Source organism: Lissotriton vulgaris, chromosome 11, assembly GCF_964263255.1.
Source record: "Lissotriton vulgaris chromosome 11, aLisVul1.2, whole genome shotgun sequence".
NCBI lineage: Eukaryota > Metazoa > Chordata > Amphibia > Caudata > Salamandridae > Lissotriton > Lissotriton vulgaris.
The window spans coordinates 781,367,858-781,385,608 of record NC_141699.1 but is presented as its reverse complement, the minus strand read 5'-3'; the positions used below and the strand labels follow the sequence as shown (position 1 = coordinate 781,385,608).

Below are 17,751 nucleotides of genomic sequence, written 5' to 3'. Positions count from 1 at the left end.
AGCAGGATGCCGATGCCTCTTTCACATGTATTCAGATGCGGGAGTGATGCCTTTTGAGGAATTCCGGAAGACCTATGACCTCCCGGAGGCTGAACACCTTAGGTATCTACAGGTCCGACATTGGGCGCTTCAACCCCAGATCCGTGGAGACGCTACACGCAAGCTCAGTAAATATGAATACTGGCTTCTCTCGCGCACCACAGATAAGCGACTCATTTCAGACATATATCGGCTCCTCTTGGACAGATACTCGCGCGTTTATAATGCAGGACGAGCTAGATGGGAGAGGGAACTGGGGCGGACTCTGCGCAACAAAGAATGGGAGGACATTTACTACCCCGCCACACACAAACTAGATGCGTGAGGTTTGGTACCTCACGCGAGATGCGTGAGATTCGATATCTCACGCGAGATGCGTGAGATTCGGTATCTCACGCGGGATGCGTGAGGTTTGGACCTCACCCGAGATGCGTGAGGTTTGGCACCTCACGCGACATGTGTGAGGTTTGGCACCTCACCAGAGATGCGTGACGTTTGGCACCTCACCCGAGATGCGTGAGGTTTGGCACCTCACCCGAGATGCGTAGGGTTTGGCACCTCACCCGAGATGCGTGGGGTTTAGCACCTCACCTGAAATGCGTGAGGTTTGGCACCTCACCCGAGATGCGTGAGGTTCGGCACCTCACCCGAGATGCGTGAGGTTCGGCACAGGGCGTGCCTACGATGATGTCAGCGGCCGTGCCCAGTTCCCCGTGCTCACTATTCAGCGTCTTTTGGTGAAGGAGGAAGAGGATCTTGGGGCTCCGTTTCTCTTAAAGGCCAGCTTTGTTCTTTTGATCGGTGGAGAGTTCTGGGTGCCTGAAATCTGCTACAACGCTCGCTGAGCTGCAGGAGGAGTTTAGAGTCTGTAAAGACTTCTCTTCTTGATAGGCTCCCGGTGAGGCTAGGTTTTGGGGGGATTACCTGTCACTAACCCAGATTCAGAAGTAGAGTCAATCCATCCATCAGGAGTTTGTTAAAGCGCAACTAATCACGTGTCAGAGCGGCGGGAATCGAGGGCTTAGCCCTGGTCTGGCTATCGTCCTTCCTGAGGGACCGCACCCAGGCGGTCGGGTTGGGGGATTTCACGACTACCCCACTCCACGTCACTTGTGGTGTTCCCCAGGGTTCCTCACTTTCTCCCTTACTCTTCAATCTATACATCTTTCCTTTAATCTTTGCACTCCAGCAGCTGGAGGTCACCGTATATAACTATGCGGATGACCTCCAGCTCTATCTTCAGCCTCTCCTCTTCTTCCCACTCTGTTTCTAATTTCCAGTCTACTATGATTTTCATCAGGGACTGGATGAACCACAACCATCTCAAATTGAACCCGGACAAAACCGAGTTGGTTCTCACAGGTGGTTTCTCCAGTCCCTGGAACCCTCTTTTTTGGCCCCCTTCTTTTGGTCCTTCCCCCACTCCTTCCTCCACAGTCAAAACCCTGGGTTTAAAAATGAATAACCAACTCACTTTACACTCACAAATCAGTTCTGTCGTTTCTTCTTGTTTCCTCATTCTTCGTACCATCCGCACTGTCTCCCGTTTCTTTTCCCCTCTGGCACTCAAACTGATCATGTCCGCTCTGGTGATTTCGCGGCTGGATTACGCCAATGCCCTGTACAATGGCATCCCTGCGTACAGCCTGCGGAAGCTCCAGATGGTTCAGAACCAAGCGGCACGATTGGTGTATGGTCTCTCGCGCTCTCATCACTCAACACCCCTTCCCAAGGAGCTTCATTGGCTTCCTGTCAAGGAACGTTCCCTTTTCAAAACCGGTTGTATGATTTTTCAGGCTCGCCAGGGTTCTGCTCCCGCTTTTATTTCTTCCTTGATTAACGAATATGTTCCTGCCAGAGAGCTTCGATCATCGTCCAAATCTCTCCTGCAAATTCCACGCTACAAACGCAAAAAGTGGGGAGGGGCCAACTTCTCAACTCTGGCTCCTACCTTTTGGAACTCCCTCCCCGATCATTTACGATTTGCCTCACATTATTCCTCCTTCCGCAAAGACCTTAAAACTTTTTTGTTTAAACAAGCCTTTTCTCTGTAAATGTGCCTCATTTTATTTCTATGGGCCAGCCATCCACGGCCCCGCTTTGCTAAACCTTGTCTACACAGCGCCAAGAAACCACAGGGTGTACGCTGCGCTTTACAAATGTTTTAAATTCAAATTCAAATTCACCCGTAAGGGTCTCAAGGCGCTAGGGGTGGGGGGTGCAGGTTCCATTCCATCAAGGAGGGGGTCTGTCGAAGAGCCAAGTTTTGAGGTTTCTTGCGAAGATGGGGAGCGATGTTGTCTGTCTGAGGTGGAGTGTAAGGGCGTTCAATGCTTTGGCGGCGAGGAAGGAGCAGGAGCGGCCTCCCGATCTGGTCTTTCTGGTGCGGGGGACCACGGCGTAGGAGAGCTGGGCTGATCGTAGGGTCCTTTGGGAGTGCCTGGAATTTGAGCCGGCTGTTCAGGTATGCTGGTCCGGTGCCGTGAAGGGCCTTGTGTGCGTAGATGAGCATCTTAAAGGTGATTCTCGCCTCGACGGGGAGCCAGTGGAGTGTGCGCAGGTGCTGAGAGATGTGGCAGTGTTTTGGCAGGTTGAGGACCAGTCTTGCGGCGGCGTTCTGGATGTTCTGTAGCTTGCGGATGATGATTTTGTTTATTCCGGCGTACAGTGCGTTGCCGTAGTAGTCTGCTGGTGACCAGGGCGTGAGTGACTGTCTTTCGGTGTTCGAGGGGGATCTATTTGAAGGTCTTACGAAGGAGGCGGAGGGTGTGGAAGCAGGAAGATGAGACAGATTTGATCTGGCGGTCCATTTTGAGCTCGGAGTCCAGGATGATTTCCAGGTTGCGTGCGTGGTCTGTGGGGGTTGGTGGGTTTCCAAGGGCGGTGGGCCACCAGGTGTCGCTCCAGGCGTCGGGGTTTGGGCCCATGATGAGTACTTCTGTTTTGTTGGTGTTTAGTTGTAGACAGCTGTTTTTCATCTATTTGGCGACGGCTTCCATGCCTTCTCGAAAGTTGCGTCTGGCGGTGTTGGGCTCGTTGGATAGGGAGAGGATGAGCTGGGTGTCGTCTGCATATGACACGATGTTGAGTCCGTGGGTTCTGACGATGGGGGCAAGTGGAGCCATGTAGACGTTGAAGAGCGTCGGGCTGAGGGAGGAGCCCTGGGGGACTCCGCAGGTGTAGGTGTGGGGTCTGAGAGGAAAGGGGGGAGTCTGACCCGTTGCGTCCTGCCGGAGAGGAAGGAGCAGATCCAGTCGAGGGCCTTGTCCTGGATTCCTGCGTCGTAAAGTCTGCGTATTAGTGTGCGGTGGGAGACTGTGTCGAACGCCGCTGATAGGTCTAGGAGGATGAGGGCTACTGTTTCTCCTTTGTCCAGTTGGGTGCGGATGTCGTCTGTTGCGGCGAGGAGGGCGGTTTCCGTACTGTGGTTTTTTCTGAAGCCGGATTGGGAGGAGTTGAGGATGTTGTGTTCTTCAATGAATGTGGCGAGTTGGCTGTTGATGGCTTTCTCGATGACTTTCGCTGGGAAAGGGAGCAGGGAGATGGGTCTGTAGTTTTTGAGGTCGGTGGGGTCCGCTGAGGGTTTCTTTAGGAGGGGGTTGACCTCCGCGTGTTTCCAGTCGTCGGGGACGGAGGCGGTCGCCAGAGAGCGGTTGATGGTGTGGTGGAGCACGGGTGCGATGGTATCGGTGGCTCTGTTGAAGATGTGGTGGGGGCAGGGGTCCGTGGGGGCCCCTGAGTGGATTGACTTCATTGTCTTCAGTGTGTCTTCAATGGTGAGGGCTGTCCAGTCATCAATCGCTGGTTTCCGGGTGTCGGGGGTGGTTCGTGAGGGTTCAGTGTGTTGGTTGTCTTTGTCGAAGTTGTCGTAGATGCTCTTGATTTTGTGGTGGAAAAAGGTGCTGAGTTTGTCGCAGAGGTCTTGTGAGGGAGGGATGTCAGTAGACTCGCTGGTGGGTTGGGCGAACTCCTTGATGATGCTGAAGAGTTTCTTGCTGTTGTGTGCGTGGGTGGAGATTCTGTCTTCAATCGCTTTTTTCCTCGTTTCTCTGATGAGTTGATGGTGGGCGTTGGTGGCGGCTCTGAAGTTGTTGTGGGCTTCTGTGGATTTGGTGTTTCTCCAGGCCTTTTCGAGGCGGCGGCATGTGGGCCTGGACTCTCGAAGTTCGGTGGTAAACCATCTGGCTTTCTTGCCACGGGTATTGTTGTTTGTCTTGAGGGGGGCTATGGTGTTGGTGCTGTCCGAGATCCATCTATGCAGGGTTCAAGCTGCGTTGTTGGGGTCGTCGTTTTCCGCAATGGTTTTGTTGAGTGAGGAGGTAAGCTGGTCGTTGGTGATTTTGGTCCAGTTTCTTTCTGGAAGCAGGTGCTGGTGTCTGCGGATGGTGTGTGTTCTCAAGGTGAAGTGGATGCAACAATAGTCGGTCCATGGGAGTTTGGTGGTGTGGCTGAAGGTGATGGAGTTTCCTGTAGTGAAGAGGGGGTCGAGGGTGTGTCCTGCTGAGTGCGTGGGCTCTGTCACGATCTGGCGAGTCCAATGTTGTGGAGGTTGTCCAGGAGGCATGTGGTGTTGGGGTCCAGTTGATTGTCGAGGTGGAAGTTGAGGTCTCCCAGCAGGGTGTAGTTGGTGAATGCGATGGCCTGCGGGGAGATAATGTCCGTGATGGAGTTGGCGAAGGGTCCGCGGGGTCCAGGGGGTCGGTAGATGAGGGTTCCTCGGAGGGCGGCGGTGGGGCTGGCCAGTATCTTGAAGTGAAGGTGTTCCATCAGTTTTGTGGACTCGTCAGGTAGTGTGCTCAGGCGGAGGCTAGATTTGTGGACGATGGCGTTTCCTCCTCCTGGGTGGGTGGGGTGGTCCTTCCTGGAGATCTTGTATCCTTGCGGGATGGCGATGGCGATGTCCGGTCCCCAGGTGGCATTGGTCCAGGTTTCGGTGAAGAATGCTACGTCCGGGGTGGTGCTGTCGAGGAGGTCCCAGATTTCTGTGGCGTGTTTGTGGAGGGATCGGACGTTGAGGAGGATGCATTGCAGGGTCTTCGGTTTGGTTGTGTTCTTGGGGGCGGGTTGTGCTGGATCCGTGTTCTTGGCGGTGCTGCAGGTGTGCCGGCAGCGGTGACAGCTGAAAGGTCCATGGGTGTCGGCTGGTGATGCTAGCCTGCAGTTGTTGTTGCAGCCTGGGTTGAGTGCGTGGAGTGCTGCTGGGTCGTAGCGTTGGCGGGGCGGAGGTCCAGGGTTCCTGGTGCTGGTCGCGGACGGGCGCAGACGTGCTTGCCTTTGACGCGCCTTCGGTGCACTAGTGGCCGCCATTAAGTAGGGGTCGGGGAGGGCTGGACAGCTGGGAGGCGGGAGCGGAGAGAGGAGCTGGATTGGGCCGGTCGCGCTGGGGGGGAGGGGCCGCGGGGGCAGCAGCGACGGGGAAAGGTAAAGGGAGGAAAGAAGGGATAAAGAAAAAAGGTAAAATAAGCCGAAATAAGGCACAAAAGAGCAGAGATGCAGAAAAGGGCAGAAAGGTGAAAGATGGAAAGGGTAGAAAAACGAGTGAAAACGAGTGAAGGAGCGAAAGGGAAAATGGGCAGAAATAAGGCACAAAAGAGCAGAGGTGCAGAAAGGTGAAAGATAGAAAGGGTAGAAAAACGAGTGAAGGAGCTGAGGGAGAGAAAGGGAAAATGGGCAGAAATAACGCACAAAAGAGCAGAGATGCAGAAAGGTGAAAGATAGAAAGGATAGAAAACCGAGTGAAGGAGCAGAGTGAGAGAAAGGAGACAGAGGTCCACTCTACAGGTAAGATTGCGAATCTTGTTAAAACCATTTCAGTGATTTATTAGGAACATTCAATTTGATTTTCAAGGTCATTTACCATATTCACCAGTGCGATTCTTGTTCTATAGTAGTTCCATGAATGTTTTTGGGAACACTTTTAAGTCACATAAAATAAGGAAATATAAGACACTGATTGTTTAGGTGATTGAAAACCTAGTCATAGAAAGACCTAAACCAAATTCTGCCGCTTATGCCTTTGAGCAGTTGATACTGAAGTGAAGTATTATCGCCACAATATAGCGGATCTAAGAAAGGTCAACTAAGGGTCTGATTGTCTGAATAAACGCAAGCCACAAAGCTCTTAATCTAGTTCCTGATTGAAGGACAGAATCTGATGTCCTAATTTACGTCTTTGTGCGAAGGAAAGAGCGTGTATTTTTGTTTGCGAGTAACTTTTCCTTTTCAGATCTCCTTCCCAGCTGTTCCCTTTCCCCCCGCTTAATCAGTTCAATACTCTGTGTAATCATTTTAATCAGAGTTGGAGGTATTGAGAGGTGGGCCCCTTATATCATCACTCCAGACCCTGAGGAAGAAGCAACCTGACAGAATAGTGAGCCCACGAATAATATTCCTCCCGGTCTGAGAGTTTTGGCATTATGGCCACCATGGATGATTTAATGAGGGTTATTGTTCAGATGCAAACAGATTTAACTGAAGCTAGGAATGCCACTGCAATGCTCTCTGATAAAGTAGATAGGATACAGCGATTAAGTACTCCGCTTCCTCCTCTCCGTTCTCTGCAGCATACAGACTGAGAGAAATGACGCTGTTGGGGCAGCCGTCCGAACCAATCGGTGCTGGCTGCGGTGGAGGGGAGGGAGGTTGCCTGCAGCCTTCCTGTTGACGAGAGCCCAGACCACGTCAGATGCATTCAAAATCAATGACGGCGGGAGTCGGAAGTCTGCAGTCTCGGGAGTCAGCGCGGGAAGCTAAGGTAAGTTTTATATAATATTTTATTATGTATTATTATCGCATATCGCAGACTTACATGAACATTGCGCGCTGCTGAATCTATTGCCGCATTGCTGTTTTAATTATTTTAAAATTAATCTACTTTACTGCGCGCTCGCGCTGTCGATCTTGGCGCTAGGTGCTACCTCTCTCATAGCGTGTTATTAGTACCACTCTTACCCGCACTATAATTGTGACCTCATTCCGCACTTTGCGGGAATTCGAGCCCTTCAGGGCACCTTAGGGCTCCTGGGGACATCGCGCTGTTGTGTTGGTAGCCGCCATCTTGGGTGAGTGAGGGAACCAGGGAGTGCCGAATTGCTGGCACCATCTTGGTTGGGAGGCTAGTGATCGCACTACAGGACTCTTGCGTATACGGCTATATATGATGGACGCCCCTAAAGCGTGCAGCATAGGCGCGCAGCAGGCGTGCCGGCGGAGCGCCGGAGGTGCGCCAGAGGTAAGCCCGTTTGCGCCCGTTCGCGCACAGGACGCGCCGGGCGCCGAAAGTTCTGCCTCTCGGAACCAAGATGTAACTTCTTACTCTTATTCCCGCGATGAACTTTTACGCCTTAATCTCGGTTCACTCAGTAACCGAAAGTATATCACCACCAGTAAGCACCCAGTTGCCTTGTCCTGTGGCTTGTTAAATGTGAGACCTCTCATCAAACACTGTGAAGAAATTGCGTTACTTATCGATTCTTACCATCTAGACGTACTCTTCATGACTTGGACAACACCGACTAGCTCGGTGGAACTGGGGACAGCTTGTCCCACTGGCTTCAAAATAAGGCATAATCCCAGGATGGGAGCCAGAGGAGGTGGAACTGGATTAATTTTTAGGCAGACTCTTGACGTCTCCCAGCTTATCATCAAGGCAATCGCTGGGTGCGAAACATTGGGTTTCTCCATCAAGGACCAAGGAGGCGTGCTATTCACGGGTCTACTATGTTATAGACCCCCGGCTAGCTCGTTATCTGCTGTACCTGAGCTCATAGACTCAATATACGATCTCTCCCACTCCCACACAAAGTTGATGGTGTTAGGGGATTTCAATCTTTGGTCAGAGAGACCGACCAAGACGGCCTATGTAGAGCTGGTCCAAGCTTGTCATAATATTGAGCTACAACAACTGGTACTCTCCAAAACCCATTCAAAGGGCAATATTCTTGATCTACTTTTTGCTGACGCTTGTCGAACGGCTATACGTGACGTCCTGCCTCAGTGTTGGACGGATCACGCCCTCGTCCAGTTCTCCCTCTCGTGCACTAGTGCTCCATTAAAGAAAGGGAGTGTGGGGGGCACTAGAATGGGGAGACAAAGGTCTAGACTCCTCAAACAAACGATCTTGCCCTCTCTGCTGCCAGATGGCTTTGCATTTGGAGCGAATGTGGACGTAAGTTACGAGACTCTCTGTCAGCGAATCTCGGCTTCTCTGGACTCTTTGGCCCCGCTGCGAAAAATCAAAGATAGGACTAATCTTGCTATGCCATGGTACTCTGAAGAACTTCGGCAGCTCAAGCTCCAATGTAAACAGGCTGAGCGGACCTGGAGGAAACAGTACCTGGAATCACATAGAGTCCTCTTCAAACAAGCACTGGCGTCCTATAAAATCCAGATCAAGCTTGCCAAAGCTAGATTCTTAGAAGAATCTTTGATGGCAGCTGTAAATAAATCTCAGGCCTTATTTAAGATCGTAAAGGACCTGGCCCATCCTGGCTGTACCTAAATTGTCATCCCGGCCTCTCAAGCTCTCTGTGATTCGCTAGCACAGGCCTTTGAGGATAAGATTGCCAACATCTTAAACAATCTTCCCTCGTCAACTGGCCGTGCCATGCACGATTCCATCTCGTTTGAGAATAGGAAGGAGTGTACTAAACCAGGTGAGCTGAGCAACTTTCCTCTACCATCTTTTGAGGACTTCTGCTCTTTTGCTGACGGGGTGTCCTCTGGCTCACCTTCTGATCCTCTTCCACCCAAATTCTGGAAACTTCTTCGTGAAGAGCTGTTTCCCCCACTTTTTTCCATCTGTCGCCAGTCTCTAACTTCAGCACGGGTTCCAGATTGCTGGAAATTGGCGGTGGTCTCCCCACTGCTTAAAAAAGGAGAATCTGGACCCCACATGCCCAGCCACCTTTAGGCCCATCTCTCTCTTGCCATTCCCTATTAAAATTCTAGAGAAACTGGCCACAAAACATCTCTCCTACTTTCTTGAGACTACTGATTGTTTGGATATGGCTCAGTTTGGGTTTAGACCGGCACATGGGACAGAGTCGGCATGGGTGACTGTTCTCGATGACCTTCGAACGCGTGCCGGCCAGGGTCGAGCAGCCTTTTTAGTGCTACTCGACATGTCGGCGGCGTTCGACACGGTCAGCCATGCAATCCTGGTCAGGGGACTGACGGAGGCTGGGGTGTCGGGCTTGGCCCTTGAATGGCTGGTGTCATATCTCGATCAAAGGCACCAGGTAGTTGCCCTGCCACCCTTTAAATCCAACATCAGGAGGGTTGGTCAGGGAGTACCCCAGGGCTCGGCCATCAGCCCCATTCTTTTCAATCTTTACCTCCGTCCCCTGATCAAGCTGATTAAATCTTTTGGCATAACAGTCACCAACTACGCTGATGACACCCAACTTATCTTCTCATTTGAGGGTAAGGACGGGGTGTCGCAGGAGGTCTTCCATCGATGCATGAGCACCACGGCAGAATGGCTGGGTAACAACTCCCTACAATTTAACAGCTCGAAAACCGAGGTGCTACATTGCTCTATGGATCGGACCCCTACCACAGGGTTTTTGGCCTCCTGATTTCCAAGGTACTAGTCTGCCTGCCGAATCGGTTCAGAATTTGGGGGTAATGTTTAGTTCCGACTTACAGCTGGACACATCAGTGAACAAAACGGTGGCCACTTGTATGGCATTACTTGGATCATTGCGAAAGATTCTACCCTTGCTCCCGGTACAGGCCAGACCAGAGGTAGTGCGGAGCATAATTTTAAGTCGTCTCGACTACTGCAACGCACTGCTGCTGGGGGCACCAGTTACTCTGCAAGGAAAACTCCAACGAGTACAGAATTTTGCTGCCAAACTGGCACTCTCGCGACGCTGCCTGGATTCTTCTGCCAAGGCACTTAGGGACCTCCATTGATTGCCAATCTCTCAACGGGTGAACTTCAAAGCTTTGTGTTTGGTTTTTAGGGCTCTACACGGACAAGGCCCGTCTACTATGCAGGACCTTTTCTCATGGTACATCCCTCCAAGACCACTCCGGTCAGCCTCGGCTTACTTGGTGGTAGTACCCAAGTTTCTGAGGTCCCGGATGGGTGGTCGGTCCTTCAGGTTTACCGCAGCGTGGCTGTGGAATTCTCTACCGGTAGGCCTGAGGGGCCTGGAAGATTTTTCTTCCTTTAAAAAAGCATTAAAGACCCATCTGTTCCCCAGAACAATGTAAATAGATTGGAAGCTGGAAACATCATGTATTGTGTCATAACAGTCTAAGCGCCAGGATGCCCGTCGGGTGACAGTTATAGTGCTATAAAAGAACGCCTATACATACATACATACATACATATCGCATGTAAATTATACTTAAGTATTTAAATGTTGCCTGTCTCTGCCGGCTTCGGAGTGAGGGGGATTTCGTTAAGGAGGCGGAATTCAGAGGGGTGAAGAAGAAGCTCTCTAGTCTGGGGGTTGAGGTGGTTTGTGTTGCGCCACGCGCCGGGACTCCTTTACCCTGTCACCCGGGATGCTCAGCTCATGCATGCCTCCTTGTGCGCCGGCTCGGGTCCCTTGTCAGTGGCGTGCAGGTGCTTGGTGCTTCTATGGATGCTCTGAGCTCTTCTTGCGGCTGCGTTTGGCAACCCGTGCCTGACTGTGATGGGGCAGGTGGGACTGCGATGTCGCCGTGCCACCTGCCCTTAGTCTGGGAAGAGATGGTCCTGTGCAGTGAGAGCGCTCACGCCTGATTCTTGGTTTCCCGTTCCGACTTCCTTCCCATGTGGTGAGTGCCATTGTGCATGTGCATACATAATAATTAAAAATGAAAACAATATAACATCGAATAAACTCTGAAGACTGTACATTGTTGGCACGTTCCTTGGGTTGCCTTAAATAAGGGCCTCTGTGACTGTGTGTAAATGAGTTGTAACATGTAACCCAATTCAGCCGAAAATACAGTCATGCTTTGCATTCTGTATAAAAGTTCTGAGTAAATAAAGTGCGAGTTTCTCTCATCCATTTGTGGCAGTAGTTTGTATGTTTGTTTCCATCTCTCATAGTCCTAGTGCCAGTAAGCAGGCACAAACGCGTGTCTCGTTAATTCACTGACACAAGAGAACTGGCGTTCCCCTGCACACCGAACAAGTAGGGACATCAGAGGAGTGACTGGCCTCTGACTAGACACGAACTTGTCAGCACCAGCACCTTCGTCACTCGCCTGATTCACACAGTTTAGCTCAGTCATGCTGGTGCCAAATTGTATATTTGGGAGTGAGAGGATAAGGAGGGGCTGACGATCGACGGAGTGTTAAAAACAGTATCTGCGATAGGTTAAACATTAATTAAAATAAGTTTAAATGGCGTCACTGGAGTCAATTGAGAGGGCTGCTATGGTTTGCACGGCGAGCACGTTATATAAACAGCTCCGTGTGAGTGCACCTCCGACCCAGCAAGAACTCCCTCAGTTCGGAGTGACACTGGACCAACAGGGCAACAGGGCAATTGGATATCTGACTATGGTTGCCCCCAACTTTTTTCCTGGTGTTTTGCTGGTTTCGACTTAGTTGACCTGGGACCCTGCTCTCTCTAAAATGGATTCCATGTACCCTAGGTACATATCTAATTGGTACTGGGCCACCTTATCAGACCCTGTAACTCAGGACATAGGTGTACCCAGGGCCTACCAGGGGCTGCAGCATGTATTATGCCACCCCTGGCTGGCCATCTAAATCTGACACAACTGGCTGCACGACAGCTGGGGCAAAGTGGTGTAATAACCCTTGGCTGTAGATATAGTATACCTATATCTAACCCTAAAATGGACACATAGATTCCTATCAGTCACTCCTATGGCAGGCCTTAACAATCCTGAAGGCAGAGTGCGTGGAATCATGTGAGATGGTGCTCTGGCATGAGCTGAGCCCATCTGCAGCTTGCGGAACCAAGTCCTAATAGCTGTTCTATGATAACGCGTACCATATACTCTTAAGTGCATTATAATCCTCGCGGTTATTTGCTATCTTTGGTATCGCTTTATCAAAACATGTCGAGTAAGGTGTCATACGAATTGGAATACTAACCCCTCGCCAATTCTGGCGACGGGGTTGGCATTCCACCCTTCTAGAGGGACACGACATGTATGTAACTGTGAACCCCGGTTAAAGTTAACTCGAGCCTCAGCATCACAAAATGGATGCTGCCACCACAGACACAAGTCTGACCTCCTGCTGCTGGGAGTCCTTCCAGCGAGGGAGGCTTGGACAAAGGGTTTCCTGTCAGGGGCGGTGCTAGCACCATCCCAGACAGGGTTTTGTGTATCCTGGGTAGGCAGGGTTTTAGAGGAAGGTGACTGCAAGTGGCACCCCGGTGCTCACTATGCATCTGCCGGCTAGAACCAGTTCCAGGGGCACACCAGCCCCTGAGCTGGGGAAAGTCCGGCATGGGAGAGGGGTGTAACCACCCCCCTTCCTGGTCCCACCCATGGGCAGGACCTAGTCACGTGCCAGCCCCTTTTCCTAGTATTAAGATAGGAGCGGGCCCCCTTCCAAATTAGATCATCTTTGAATCCTGAAACTACTTTCTACGAAAGGAACTCTCGACTTCGTCTCAAGATTTCTCCCTTGTGACTAAGGAATAGTCACCCTGCACTCGCAGGCACCATCTAAGAACACTGCGGTTTGCTGCACGTCCTTCCTCCGGAATCCGACCGACCAGCATGACGAGACCCGGCTTCCCTGGCACCTCTGACCTCTACCTACATCTTCAGCTCAGCTGAGATCCGTGGGTAAGACGAGACCTCGAGGGACCGGCCATCTTCAGAACTGCATGACGCTTATCCAGCACGACCGCCGAGGGATCCTCGAGTGAGTGCTTTGGGGTTCGAGAAGCCCTAACTCTGAGCAGCTACAGCACCGAAGTCCAGCCCCCCAGCATCCACCAGATCTCCTGGTCCTCTCCAAACGCCATTTTAAATCCACCGCGTGGGCTTGCATTTGCCAAGACTTGTTGCCCCAATCCTGGGTCCAGCGACGTCGACAGCAGATACCATCGTGGGACAGCTCGCACCTCCATCCTGGTCGCCGACAACGCCTCCTGGTCCGTGAGACTGCAGAGCCCAGCGTCGCCCACTCACCTGGTCGAGGTGACTCCATCCGGTGCCATCCTGGTGCCCATCTAATCACTGGCTCGTGATTCAGAACTTGGTCCCCTCCACTGTTCCCAACAAGCTGCGCGGGTGAGCGCGCGCGCACAGAAGTCCCCCTAAGCGCGCAGAGTGCTGTATTTAGCGCGCACTCCTGCGACACCGTTCGCGCCGTCTCTTTTACAATGCGAGCGGCGCGAAACACTGCCATTTCCTCGTTGCGGGAGACGACGATTCTTACAGGGCACAGCTGGGGGGCTGATTGTGGTTCTCTGAATTAGTATTCGTGCAATTAACGTGAATAACGCGAATACTAACTCAAAGGGTCACAATCAACCCCGCAGCTGTGCACTGTAAGAAAAAGAATGCAGTGTGTCAAACACGACGTGTGATAAAGCACACGTCGTGTTTGACTTTGCTTTTCTTTTCTTAATTGCGCTCAGTTGCGGGGCTGCTTGTGACCCCTCCTGTTGCCTTCCTCCAGCTGTCCTGTAAAGGAGAGATGAACGGTCACCCATAGAAATCAGCAGCTGCCTTAATGCGACACTCTCCACTCGCTCGAAAACAAGACACTTTTGAAATGCATTTCTTCAGTTAAGCGCTGTAGAAATGATCCGTGAAAGATTAGTCTGTAAATAAACGTTTGCAGCTCATACGGACAGGTGTGTAGACAGGAGCCTTAGGTGGGAGGGTGACGTGAGGGAAAGTACGAGGGTGCAGAGCGAGCCTGCGAGACAGAGGCAACGAGATGGAGAGAGAGAACCCGAGGCAGACAGCAAGAAGAATGAAACAGTGACAGAGAGTGACATGGAAAGACAGCACTCACGAGAATTATACAAACCTAACCAACAAATTCAAAAGTGAAACTACACCTGCGGGAACGCATCTCGACAGCGGCTAAAAGCCCGTGCGGGCTGAAGGCAGATGACATTGGCCCCTTTAGCTGTTTGTTTCCCACCCCTTCTTTCTTCAATTCTCTCCTCCTCCATTCTTCTTTCTCACTGCCCTCCCACCATACTTGTCTCTCTCTCCCTTCTCGTTCTCTTTTCACTCACTTTCTCCCCCTGTCCCTTGTGCACCTATAATGGTTACTGTCTGGGTCCAAAATGCTATGTTTACTCCAGGTGCACCCGGGGAAGGGTTCTGGTGCACTCGACAGACGTGAGAGAGGCATCGAAAGAGAGAGAAAGTGACGTGAAGGGTGACAATAATGTAAGCACGCTCTGTGCAGACCTCTTTGGAGACAGTAGGTGCCCACCTTCACCACACATCTTTATCACAACGGTCTCCTACACCCAGGAGTTGGGGCTGTTGGATGCTTGGTGTGATGTGCTTTGAGCTGTCTCTGCCAAGGACACACACTCTTGCGTCCTTCCCACAGAGGCCACACTATAATCACACTTCTCCATCTAGTGCCTAGACTCTAGGCACTAGCATACTAATGCCTAAGTGTCCTGCCTTCCCTCCGTCTCACCTCACTCACGAGAGTGCACAGTGAAAAGAGAGCAGCAAAAACTACCCACTTACGTCACCGGCCAGACACGCACTATTCCATCCACAGCCCCACTGCCACGGAGGAGCGTGCAGTCAGGTCACCAGTGCACTCTAGCACCTCGACAGGGATGTAAAGCACTACATAACTACAGTATGGCGTGCCTCAATGCGCTACAGTAACCTCACTGGCTATCTTACAGAGTTTACATGTGTCAGTATCAAACTTACTTAATAAACGATGCGTTGATTTTAGGACAGAAATACCACCTCTTTTCAAGTTATCTGTTATACAGAACTATAATGCCCACATCAGGCAGGTCTAATCTTTATTACACAAATATGACTAAAAATACATTCAAATCAAAAATGTTCATTTTTTTCGACTTGGGGAGGATGAAAGGTAGATTTAGCCCTTCCCGGACTCAACCAGCAAGAGGGGCCCAATCTCTTCAGCAGGCGCGTTCACCTCTTGAACTTCCAAGCGATCTCGCGCTAGCAACAGTGTCGGGGAGTGAGCGTAGCGGGCCGGAAAAGCAGGCGAGGAGGCCGTATGTAGTGGGCAATAGTGGGTTTTTATTACGAAAGCACAGTACAGATAGTTCCAACAGGCGGAAGGTGTGGCTCCAGGCGATGGACTCCGCGTCGGGACTTCTCTTGCTTCTCGGCGTCCGCCGATGGTCCGGGGAAGGTTCCGATGACGGGGAGGTTCCCAGGAGGACCGGAAGAGAGGAAAAACAAGGGACCGTTAGTCCTATCCAGCAAGTACTGAGACTTAACTGTTCACCGTCACCGGGGTAGTGTAAGAAGGGCCGGAAAGAGACAGTGCGGGAAGAAAGGTACCGGGAGTACGGAATATAGGTCGGGAAAATAGAGAGGGTGCTGGGGTGGGGCGTGAGAGTAACGGAAGGGATCTTGGAGTGAGGTGCTATATACGTATAATACAGTGCAGGGGCGGTGAGACTATGAAGAGAGGGAATATGTACAGGGACTTTAACACGGACTCCTAATGAGTAGGGATAAAGAAGGCAAAAGGCACTCACGCGGTCCGCCGTAACTCTCCAAGTGAGTTACGGCCGCTCTCCAGCCACCTCCGAGGGACTCCACCACTCCTCTGTCCACACTTCTTCCTCGCACGTCTGTTTTCTTTCTCCGTCTCCGTCTCCAGCCAGAGGGTCCTGCCACGAAACTCCGACGGCGTGTTGTGTTGAATCCCTGTTTTTATCCTGTGCTGGCTCTGCCTGTGGGGCGGGACTTCCGGGGTCAGCGTGATAAGGTTCCTCCTGCCCTGTCGCTCTGGTTGGATCGTGTAGGTGAGAGAAGGGCGGGGTTTCGTTGGTGATGGCTGGTGTTCGGCTTCCTGTCTCTGTTGCGGCGTTTTGATGACATGAAGTCAGTCCCGGGGGTGCCGGACAAGGTACGAGAGGGGGAAGACGGCCTCTTGGTAGGGGTCTGCGGGTCGTCTCCTCACAAACAGCCACCAAACCCTCCCTTTGAACCAAGCTCTTGACTGGTTTCTTAAATCTTCCTGGCCTTCTCGGGATTGGCCCTCCGTGGCGCGTGCCACATGCTTCGACATGGCACAACGCCTCCTAGTACTTTGAAATGGCATAGCTCCACCTGGCATTGTAAAGTGCCTCGGAGATGGCACAGCGCTATCTTGAATTGTAAAGCACCTCGGAGGTGACACAGCGCTGCCTGGGATTCTGAGGCGCTGTCTGGTATTCTAAAGTGCCTCTGAGATGACTCCGCGCCGCCTGGTATTCTAAAGGCAAGCATTCTTCCAGTAACCCTGGCGGGGCCCCCTGATTGGTTCCGAAATTATCAGCATAACCACAAATGTCGAAACCTGAAAATCGACATTTATTAATATTAAAATCCCCCATCCAAACAAAAATACAATTTGGCTCATATCCTTTACAGAATTCTCAAGCACAGCAACAAGGCCTTCCATGTCTCTGTCCTTGTACTATTAAAAACATTATCATAAAAGTTTATCAATACAAATGTTTGCTTCATATCCATCTGCAAAAGAGCCGGTTGAAAGAATGGGGTTTTGTATAGATTTTCTTTAGTTACTGGGACAGTAATGGATATCAATTTTGCCAAGCTGTCTTTGGCCCTCCCCTGGAGTGAGGGTTTTGCTGGAGAATATATTGTGACACATCAATCAATATTAAAATTCTGTGCCTGCCACATTTCTTGTAGAAACAGCAGCTGCACTGAGTAAATATACATTTGCCATTACTTGTTACTAATTTTATTTTTGAACCCTGCTACATTCCAAGATCTCATGTTTAGAATCTTATCAAGACATCTTTCACTTGGTTTCTTACACTGCTGCTACCCCTTGTATCTTTATCCCTCATCCAACTAGATTTCTCAAGGATCACAGTGTCCACCTGCTGTCAGTCTTGTTTACCGAGGCATCAGAGAAGAGCAAATCATTTTGAACAGGGTATAGATAAGCTCTGTCTTTGATTTCTTTGTTGGAAGAATTGTTGGTGGCCCTGTTTCCAAAAAAGGATTGGTACTGGAGGTTTATAAGGGTAGCCTAGGGGGCAGCTGTAATCTTCTCCTCAAAATCATTCAGGTGTTGATGGCTGGCCTGAATGGTAAAAAGGCGGACCTTTACCATATTTGGATGCTGAAAAATGGCAATAATACAGTCTCCGTTTCCTATTTTATGGAAGGGTCCAATCCAGCTCACCCTTCTAACCCTGAAATGATTTCCAGAGCACCACATCATTGGAGTGTTTTGGTCCATCAATATGACAGGTCCAATGGTATTGTTCAGAAAGACGCGAGTTGATAGTATATAAATTGGGAGTCCAATATATGATGACACTGTATAGGTCTAGCTATGGTTCCAAAATGCTTTTTATTTCTTAACAACTATTGACAAAGCCAATAGTCTTGGCTTCTTGTAGGTGTAATGTTACTTGTATTATATATCTGGATGCAATGACAGAAGCAGCAAAATATCAGTAAGGTGGCACACTATGCGATACACATATTTTTTGCGTAATTGCTTTTAAGCGACACCTTTAATTGCATCGGTTACGCGCCTTTGAAAGATCACCAAGTATT

General features: G+C 50.7%; 1 pseudogene; it reads right to left on the bottom strand.

Moving 5' to 3' along the window:
* Positions 1 to 13,635: 13,635 nt before the first annotated feature.
* On the bottom strand, positions 13,636 to 13,802 carry LOC147683494 (small nucleolar RNA U3; annotated as a pseudogene).
* Positions 13,803 to 17,751: the final 3,949 nt, after the last annotated feature.